This window comes from Rattus norvegicus, chromosome 3 (genome assembly GCF_036323735.1).
Source record: "Rattus norvegicus strain BN/NHsdMcwi chromosome 3, GRCr8, whole genome shotgun sequence".
NCBI lineage: Eukaryota > Metazoa > Chordata > Mammalia > Rodentia > Muridae > Rattus > Rattus norvegicus.
In genome coordinates, this window is record NC_086021.1 from 23,799,937 (window position 1) to 23,810,990 (window position 11,054).

The 11,054-nt window shown below is 39.9% G+C and overlaps 1 pseudogene; it reads left to right on the top strand.

Moving 5' to 3' along the window:
• The first annotated feature begins 4,998 nt into the window (after nt 1-4,998).
• LOC134478861 (ralA-binding protein 1-like) lies at nt 4,999-9,323 on the top strand (annotated as a pseudogene).
• The last annotated feature ends 1,731 nt before the right edge of the window (nt 9,324-11,054 follow it).

The following is an 11,054-nucleotide window of genomic DNA, read 5'->3' on the forward strand; positions in this document are numbered from 1 at the left end:
GTTCTAACTAGGGGAAATTTGGGGAACTGTGAAGAAAGTTGGAACTAAACTGAAATTTACAGGTGAATGTACTTTGAATAATTTCCATGTTTAATTTTTTCCACAAAAATATTTTTCCTCTCTTTATAAGGACTTCCTCCAAAACCTCAAGGGAAGTCTAATGACTTCAAAACTATATGATGAGTGGATTGCTGTACCCGAAAAGGTCAATGATGAAGAGAAATTAGCTGCAGTGCAGAGGTAATCATTGGAAACTGTGAACAACCTCAACAAAATAGAAGTAACATTTGCTTACACACATTAGAAATTATATATCACAGAAACATTTACTAAGAACACTGACAGCAAAAGCTTTCAATTGTTCACAAACATGGAGGACACTTTCAAAAGAGTATTAGTTACAGTGGGAATTACAGTAGCCCAGGCTTATAATCTTACTTTAATATTCCAATTAGACTTGTCTTTTTTCTGAATTGGGTAAATATTTCAAGCAATAATTTGAGTACAAACTCTTTCATTTTATTTACAGTGCATCCTGCATACGATATGATTACTCCGTTCCCTTCCTTCATATTTACAAATTGAGTATACTTGTTTTAAAATAACTGTCTCTGTGCTCAGTCTTTTAGATAAAATGCCACCTGAAAATGCAGCTCTTCTGAGGCAAGTTTTTTGTACATTATATGAAATTAAAAGTAACTGTTCTGTTAATGAAATGTCGTCTTACCACCTATCTGTTGGGTTAGCCCCATGTCTCTTATTTGTGCCCAGCTCCTGCAATAATGGAGTGACAAATGATATTGGCAAAAGCGTAATTGGATAAGAACTTTATGCCTAGCATTGATAAGCCTTTACAATGAGACAGGAAAACAGGATTACCCTGAGAATCTTGGTTATTTTGTTGTTGTTGATGATGATTGTTTTGTTTTTTGTTTTGTTTCATTTTGTAAAGTAAGTACAGCTTTGAAAGGTGTTCTTCTGGAGGGAAGGAATCATTGGTGCATTTTAAGTAAAATATAAATGGGTATTTGAGCTCAGTGACTCAGTCTTTTGTCTTTGTCATTTAGAATATCCTTACACTAACCTATAGAGAACAAATGCTGTGAAATGATACAGAAAAAAAAAAATCCTAGGTACTGGGTTCAGCAATCAAGACTTAATTCTGACATATTCAGTGTAGAATGTGTGAAATTCTACTTGTTTTCAAGGTGGTTTCCCCAACAAAAAATGGCAATGCAACTTGGATTTTTTTTTATCAGATATGATCCTTAAGAATTCCTGATTAGGGGGTTGGCGATTTAGCAAGCGCAAGGCCCTGGGTTCAGACCCCAGCTCCGAAAAAAAAAAAAAGAAAAAAAGAAAAAAGAAAAAAAAAGAATTCCTGATTAATGTGAGTAAAATACCATTGGCCTCAGGATGCTGGTTATGATTGGTTTAGAGAAATTATTGTGTATACTTTTCTATGTTAGCCATCTTTCAAGTACTATAATAAACTAACAAACCTTATGCAGTACAGTGATCAAATGGTTATTTTGACTCTAAGTATTTGAGTTTCTGATCCATTATTAATTGACCTATTGTCCTTGGACCTGTAAGGAACATACTGTAAAAGAACTCAACTGAGAAACAATAATATTCCTCATATTGTGTAGAAGAATCAAAGATCAGGAGAAGACAGCATTCCAAAGTACCGGCCATTGAAGATACATAATTATCCCATTTCCACCCAGTAGATCTTATTTCAAATACCTCCCAATATAATGAATCATAAAATCAAGATGTTACCATTGCATCTGCACTGAGTCATCACTGTATTAAGATTAAGTAATTAACTAAATATGTGAAGAAATGGCACCTACAGCTGTTACCATTGCACTGAACTGAGACACATGAATTACACTGCTCAGATGGGTTTGCCTGTCTCTTACTTTTTAGACAGCCCATGTGAATTTTCAATAAGATGATACCCACATTCAGAGGCCATCTTCCCTCCTTAGCTCTGCCTTTCTATAAGCATCTTTAAAATCATGCTCACACATATATTATAAAATGTAACCAAAGCTATTTCAGTGTACAGTATGTATCACATACTGGCCATCACAATGTAAAAACTGGAAATCATTCTCTTATGTAACAGTGCACTGTGATGATCACACTTGAACATCTGATCTCACAATCTTTTAAATTTCTGACAAAACCCTGCCCCTATTTCTAACAGCTAAATTTTTCTCAGAATTTTGAACGGCATATTTTTAGCCTCCAAGACTAAAAGTAAAATGTGATTTTGCAACCATGCAAAATGACAGAGACCCTCTGTGTTTGCCCTGTTTTTTCATAGATTTCTCTAGTAGAATTTATGATTGAAAATTCTCCAAAAGTTTTTGAGAGGCCTTGGCTGCAGTGCGGCATGGAACATCACTATGCCATCCTCCTGGAGGAAAGTCCTCATGTTCCCAGAATAATGCAACAAATATTGGAAACATTAAGGAAACCGAACATGGACTCAGCAGCTGCCCCATTGGGAGGACATGCACTCCTGGTTATAATACACTGCCGATCAGTCCAGCTGCTCCTCTTCCCTATCAGGGCCTTCTAGGTTGTTCTACTCCCAGAACTTAAAGTTAAATCATTGAGCACTGAAAATATGATTTATAACAAACAGTAATGAAGGATTTACCATGTGAGGGAAAATTTCACCTGTGCATTATAGATATTATCCTATTGTTAGAATTTGCTTCCAAATTTTAGTACCTCTTTCCACTGGTCCTGAGCTTATGCTAGAGGTTAAACACAGAAATGAGATTAAGAAATTAAGAATATGTAAAGAAATGATACTTAAATGATATATTGATTCTTAACATTTTGTCCATCTTTATTAACTTGAGTATTTCTTATTTACATTTCTTTTTTATTTTATTAACTTGAGTGTTTCTTATTTACATTTCGGATGTTATTCCCTTTCCCGGTTTCCGGGCAAACATCCCCCTAACCCCTCCCACTCCCGTTCTATATGGGTGTTCCCCTCCCCATCCTCACCCCATTGCCGACCTCCCCCCAACAATCATGTTCACTGGGGGTTCAGTCTTAGCAGGAACAAGGGCTTCCCCTTCCACTGGTGATCTTACTAGGATACTCATTGCTACCTATGAGGTCAGAGTCCAGGGTCAGTCCATGTATAGTCTTTACGTAGTGGCTTAGGCCCTGGAAGCTCTGTTTGCTTGGCATTGTTGTTCATAACGGGTCTCGAGCCCCTTCAAACTCTTCCAGTTCTTTCTCTGATTCCTTCAACGGGGGTCCTATTCTCAGTTCAGTTGTTTGCTGCTGGCATTCGCCTCTGTATTTGCTGTATTCAGGCAGTGTCTCTCAGGAGAGATCTACATCCGGCTCCTGTCGGCCTGTACTTCTTTGCTTCATCCATCTTGTCTAATTGGGTGGCTGTATATGTATGGGCCACATGTGGGGCAGGCTCTGAATGGGTGTTCCTTCTGTCTCTGTTTTAATCTTTGCCTCTCTATTCCCTGCCAAGCATATTCTTGTTCCCCTTTTAAAGAAGGAGTGAAGCATTCGCATTTTGGTCATCCATCTTCAGTTTCATGTGTTCTGTTTATCTAGGATAATTCAAGCATTTGGGCTAATAGCCACGTATCAATGAGTTCATACCATGTGTGTTTTTCTGTGATTGGGTTACCTCACTCAGGATGATATTTCCCAGTTCCCTCCATTTGCCTATGAATTTCATAAAGTCATTGTTTTTGATAGCTGAGTAATATTCCATTGTGTAGATGTACCACATTTTCTGTATCCATTCCTCTGTTGAAGGGCGTATGGGTTCTTTCCAGCTTCTGGCTATTATAAATAAGGCTGCTATGAACATAGTGGAGCACGTGTCTTTGTTGTATGTTGGAGCATCTTTTTGATATATGCCTAAGAGAGGTATAGCTGGGTCCTTAGGTAGTTCAATGTCCAATTTTCTGAGGAACCTCCAGACTGATTTCCAGAATAGTTGTACCAGTCTGCAATCCCACCAACAATGGAGGAGTGTTCCTCTTTCTCCACATCCTTGCCAGCATTTGCTGTCACCTGAGTTTTTGTTCTTAGTCATTCTTACTATTGTGAGGTGGAATCTCATAGATTTATATAAGAAAGAAAGTAGCAACTCAATAGTAAATTGGGTCCTCTCTATGTAACAGCTCTGGCTGTCATGATCAGTGAACCAAACTGAAATCAAATTTACAGAGATCCTCTTGGCTCTGCTTCTTGACATCTAGAAATAAAGGCATGTGCCGCCATCCTAGTCTCTTAAGAAAATCTATAAATATAGCATAATAAATCCATATGGTTGACATAGACACTACGATCTCAGATTTGAGCTCACAGATCAGTGGAGAAAGCCAAGGAATATAACAAACGTGCAGTTAGGCAAATTGTGTTGTGAAGTACAGATACTGCTGGTACTTTACTGTTGTCCACGGCAGTCAGAAAGTCAAACAATAGGATGAAAAGATTGGTACTATATGACTGTTTGATTCTAATACCTATAAGCATAGCTTTCAAGGCAAACACAATAACTTACTCTTTATAAATGAAGAATGGGCCATATAGAACTATATATCGAGTACCTTATGAAGCAAGATTATTATAAATGTTATAATATTAATTAGTTATTTTCTGTGTGTTTGTGATATTGCATAAGGCATGCAGGTGGTAAAAGGAAAAGGGCATGTATCCTAGGGCTAAATGAGGACTAAATGAGTTCAGTTACAGCAATGATTTCCCTTCTTTCTTAGATTCACAAAAACACAAAGGCAATGTATATACTAACCCAAGAGTAACATCTATTAATCCACGGCAAGCAAAACAGAAATGTTTGTTTGGCAAATCTCTTTTGGGTCTTTAGAAGACAAAAAGTTGCCTACTCCAAAACTTATGGAGTTTCTACAGCACCTTCATTCTAAGTAATTATTTAATCAAACAGATTAATGTTTAGATAACCTATACATGAAGGTAAGATCATTGTAAAATAGAAATAATTTGCACTGAAGTTTGAGTCATGTAATTGAAAGAAATCAAAAATACAAAATAAAAAGAAATAGTCTTCCCACGATTTACCCTGATTGCATCAAAGATCCTAACCCACCAGCTTCTTGGAGGAAATGGGTCTAGGGAAGTACACCGCTGATAACCCGACTGTAAAGTCCTCCAGCATCTTTATGACTCCATATTATTCTGGAGTCAATCCCTTAATAGCATTGCCTCTGAGATTACTCAATCTTTTATAATTAATATCTATAGACTTTTACTTTACTTTATCAATGAATTAGATGTACACATTATTTTTTTGCTATATAGTAACATCTTTCATAATAGTGGACTAGATTTAAATGCTGCCTAATATGGCTTAATCTATTTTAAACTACTTACTAAACTTCTTTGGAAATATATATTTACTGTCCACATCTAATTTAGCACTATAGCTGAACTAGGAATTTATGCTTTGTGTGAACCAATGTATCTTGTCAGACAAACAAGCATTCCTGCCCATTTCTTAGATATTTTAGAGCAGACTTTTCTGGTAACCATGTTTTTAATCATGTAATCAATTGAAAATAGAGAAAATGTGGAATAAATCTGTGTATGGTAGTCATTTTTTACAGAATAAAATTATGGAAGAATAATTGACAAATACTTGGGTTGTTAAATGTGACAGCATCTTTAGACATAGTTAAAAATAAGAAGTCACAGAAAGGGTTGGGGATTTAGCTCAGTGGTAGAGGGCTTGCCTAGCAAGTGCAAGGCCCTGGGTTCGGTTCCCAGCTCCAGAAAAAAAGAAAAAAGAAAAAAAAGAAGTCAGAGAAAAGGAAATTAAAGTCTTTGAAGTAGGGAAATAATATTTATAAAAATAAAAAAAACTTAGGATACATAATAGAGGCCAGGAGAGACAGGAAGTAAAATACTGATTTGATTTCTAGTAGGGAGTATCCCAATATTTACTTAGAATGCCATGGTTAAGAAAGATATTCATAGAAGGAAACACAAAGTAATAAAGGACCATTCACCAAAATGCTTTGGGGAACAGGAGTCCAAATGAAACTATGATGTTACAAATTGGGGAAAAATGGATTAGGGAAGAAACTGTATTTGGAAGCTAAAACAGAAAAAAGTTCAATGACTTCTTTATTCCTCTCAGTTATTGCAGTGCACCCAAAACTGTCCTTGCTCAGGATCACAATAAAAGTCATATTTGTGCTTCAGATGTGGCTCTCTATTAATACAAACTTATCCTTATCCCACACAGGATATGTTATCCATAATTGCAGAGAAAGGGCCAGAATCAGATCACATATTCGAAATTCCACCTAAAGAATCACATTGATCCCTGAGGTGTAGGCTTGACAGTGAACAACACAGTGACTGGAGTGAAGAATACATGCTTATAACAGCATCTGTCTTAAAGGTAAGGAAGGTTTTTACGTCACCAACATTAACATCCCTCTAGAGATGCGTATGTCCTTTCTATCCTTGAGATTGCATGACGATGTCTGTTTCCTGGAGCTATGGACACATGACATCTTGATAAGAGGCATAACATTTAAAAGTCTGACAACCTCAAAGGCTCATCACAAAGACACAGGTGAAGAGCTTCTGTTGGAAGTTAACATCCTCATATGTCAGATGGGCTTTAGTTTGGCGTTAAAAAAGTTCCTACTGATTTCACCTCTGACCATACCATGTGAAGTAATAGTGAAACAAGTTACAATAGTGGTAAAAGTGTGTTTCACAAAACACATGTTTCAATAACACTTACCAAAAAATGTCCTTCAGAAATAACAGCCCAATTTTCTAGTCCACCACTGATCAAGAAACAGTAAACAGGCAAAGGCTGGGCGGGGTGGGAATGGGGTTCCTGCATCCGGCCAGGGGGACAGCACAGGAGGCAGCGGCTTCATCAGAGCAGATGACCCTCGGCTGCAGGCACTGGTGGAATGGATCGGTAACAGAAGACCACTTCCCTTCCTCCTCAGGGCTTCAGCTCCTTCCTGCCCCCCACCAGCAGCCCTAGTGAACACTGCCAGGCCAAGCAAGGTGGCAGGCTGACCCAGACTTTCAGCTCTGAGGAGATCAGCCCTACAAAATTTCCTGGATTGTACCGGACAGGTGAGCCTTCACCTCCCCATGACATCCTCCACGAGCCTCCTGATACCGTGTCAGATGATGAGAAAGACCATGGAAAGAAAAAAGGAAAATTTAAGAAAAAGGAGAAAAGGACTGAATGCTAAGCTGCGTTCTAGGAAGACAGCTCTGGAGATGAAGCTGAAAGTCCTTCCAAGATGAAGAGGTCCAAGGGAATCCATGTGTTCAAAAAGCCCAGCTTCTCTAAAAAGAAGGAAAAGGATTTTAAAATCAAAGAAAAGCCCAAAGAAGAAAAGCATAAAGAGGAAAAGCACAAATAGGAAAAGCATAAAGAAAAGAAATGTAAAGACTTGACAGAAGCCAATGTTGTTAAAGAGTGGAAGGAAAAGAAGAAAAAGAAGAAGCCAACTCAGGAGTCAGAGGTGCCTCAGACGGACGTCCCAAGTCTCAGACTCATTTTCGGCGTTGCCTTGGCTGACGCAGTAGAGAGGACCATGATGTATGACGGCATCCGGCTGCCAGCTGTCTTCCGAGAGTGCGTGGACTACATGGAGCAGCATGGCATGAAGTGTGAAGGCATCTACCGAGGGTCAGGAGTCAAATCAAAGGTAGAGGAGCAGCGTATGACCCAGAGGAGTCTCCAAACTTGGAAGAATATGAACCTAACACTGTAGCCAGCTTGCTGAAGCAGTATTTGCGAGACCTTCCAGAGAATTTGCTTACCAGAGAGCTTATGCTCCGATTTGAAGAGGCTGGTCAGCAGAGGACCACAGAGACGGAGAAAGTGCAGGAGTTCCCTAACTGCCGGAGTATAACCATCTTCTGCTTTCCTGGCTCATTGTGCACATGGACCACATCATTGCGAAGGAGATAGAAACCAAGATGAACGTCCAGAACATCTCTCTAGTGCTGAGCCCAACTGTCCAGACCAACAATCGGGTCCTGTATGTGCTTTTCACACAAGTGCAAGAGCTCTTTAGCACCGTGGTCCTGAAGCAAGTAACAAGACCTCTGTGTTGGTCCAACATGGCCACAATGCTTACACTGCCAGAGACCCAAACAGGTATCAAGGAAGAGATCAGGAGACAGGAGTTCCTTTTGAACTGTTTACATCGAGATCTGCAGCACGGGATATAGGACTCATCTAAAGAATCCTCTGTACTATGGGAAGTACAGAGGATTCTGACTGCCCTCAAGAGAAAGCCGAAGGAAGCTAAAAGACAAGAGTGTGAGACCAAGATTTCCCAGGACATAGCCAGCCTTTTGAACGAGGATGTTGCCAAAGAAGAAATGGACGAAAATGAGGAGGTCAAAAATATCCTCCCTGCCCAGGAGAATGAGATCCTGACTGAGCAGGAGGAGGTCCTGGCCATGGAGCAGTTTCTGCGCAGTCAGATCGCCTCGGAGAAAGAAAAGATCCACTGCCTCCGAGCTGAGATTGCGGAGATCCAGTCACCAGCATGGCTGCAGCGAGACAGAGAAGCCCTCTTCTGACAGCGAGTGAGAAAGCAAGGATGAGGAGGAGCTGCAGATCATTCTGGAAGACTTAGAGAGGCAGAATGAAGAGTTAGAAATAAAGAACAATAAATCACTTGAACCAAGCGGTCGGTGAAGAACGGGAGGCCATCGTTGAGCTCTGAGTGCAGCTCCAGTTGCTCCAGAGGCAGCGAGCCAAGTCTGAGCAACAGCTCCAGGAGGAGGAGGAGGAGCCTGAGAGGTGAGGGGCACAGGCCCACTGCCCTGTGAAGGTGTCCTTGAGGTGATAGCAGCCAAGGAGCAGGTGAAACCCTCGCCCAGCAAAGACCCGAAGGAGACGCATCTGAACTGCCCCGGCCCTGTGCATCATAGTGTAAGCGAGAGTCCACTGCCTGTCCTGCCCGGCAGCGTTCTGTAAAGGCTCTCAGAGACGCTCACTCTTGCACACGTCTGACTCCGTGTCAGGCTCAGGTCCTGGGAGGGTGAAGCGGTGGACACTCGGGGGTGGAGGGCTTGCAGGGAACACAGGCATTTCCAGATAGTGTCAGCTTATTTGAAAATTAATTGTCTTTGATAAAAATAACTATTTTCACCCTTGAGTGGCTTCTTTTTTTTTTTTTTGATATTCAAATATATTTTTACTGATGGTAGCATTTGCTGTTTTAACAATCCCATGAAATAAATAGGTTGTTAGTACTCCTAGTTTAGTGACTATATTTAGAAGTTATTTTAATTTTACAGGTATTTTATGTGATCATAAAATTCTGCTCATTTATTATTCATATAACAATTTAGGTCTAGACCTAAATTGATTTCTTTTTTCTTCAAGTTGCTTTCAAATTAAAATATGATTCATACTATTGGTTCATCTATCAATAAATAGTATTATGGTAAGATCTACTAGGAGTGTTCTTAATGTTAATTCATTGATAATTTTCTAATCTTTCCCAAAGTTAGGAGCTTAAAATACTGTACAGAGACATGGAACTTGAACATGACAGCTTTAAGGTGCACTGGGTCACCTAGGTTGTGCATAGTAGATTGCCACTGCCTTGTTTGCTCATCTCTTAGCTTCTTGTTTCTCCTGCAGCAATATGAACACCTTTGCAGGACTCAAGAAACAATGCACTCTTTTTGATCTAATCATAAATGTGATTAACTTCTTATACTTTATTTTACAAAGGCTTTTGACAGTTGCCATTAATAACTTAATCTGTTTTCTTCTTTATGTAGATGTTCTATTTTCAAGAATTGCTACTAGACATATTTGAAGTTCTTGTGAATTTCCTAAAGAGCATATGACATTTTTGTTAAAGATCTGCAGAACCAACCATCTAGTTATCTATGTATTCCTCTATTCACACTTTAATTCTTTTTTTTTTTTAATTAACTTGAGTATTTCTTATATACATTTCGAGTGTTATTCCCTTTCCCGGTTTCCGGGCAAACATCCCCCTCCCCCCTCCCCTTCCTTATGGGTGTTCCCCTCCCAACCCTCCCACCATTGCCGCCCTCCCCCCATAGACTAGTTCACTGGGGGTTCAGTCTTAGCAGGATCCAGGGCTTCCCCTTCCACTGGTGCTCTTACTAGGATATTCATTGCTACCTATGGGGTCAGAGTCCAGGGTCAGTCCATGTATAGTCTTTAGGTAGTGGCTTATTCCCTGGAAGCTCTGGTTGCTTGGCATTGTTGTACTTTTGGGGTCTCGAGCCCCTTCAAGCTCTTCCAGTTCTTTCTCTGATTCCTTCAATAGGGGACCTATTCTCAGTTCAGTGGTTTGCTGCTGGCATTCGCCTCTGTATTTGCTGTATTCTGGCTGTGTCTCTCAGGAGCGATCTACATCCGGCTCCTGTCGGTCTGCACTTCTTTGCTTCATCCATCTAGTCCAATTGGGTGGCTGTATATGTATGGGCCAAATGTGGGGCAGGCTCTGAATGGGTGTTCCTTCAGTCTCTGTTTTAATCTTTGCGTCTCCCTTCCCTGCCAAGGGTATTCTTTTTCCTCATTTAAAGAAGGAGTGAAGCATTCACATTTTGATCATCCGTCTTGAGTTTCGTTTGTTCTAGGGATCTAGGGTAATTCAAGCATTTGGGCTAATAGCCACTTATCAATGAGTGCATACCATGTATGTCTTTCTGTGATTGGGTTAGTTCACTCAGGATGATATTTTCCAGTTCCAACCATTTGCCTACGAATTTCATAAACTCGTTGTTTTTGATAGCTGAGTAGTATTCCATTGTGTAGATGTACCACATTTTCTGTATCCATTCCTCTGTTGAAGGGCATCTGGGTTCTTTCCATTTTCTGGCTATTATAAATAAGGCTGCGATGAACATAGTGGAGCACGTGTCTCTTTTATATGTTGAGGCATCTTTTGGGTATATGCCCAAGAGAGGTATAGCTGGATCCTCAGGCAGTTCAATGTCCAATTTTCTGAGGAACCTCC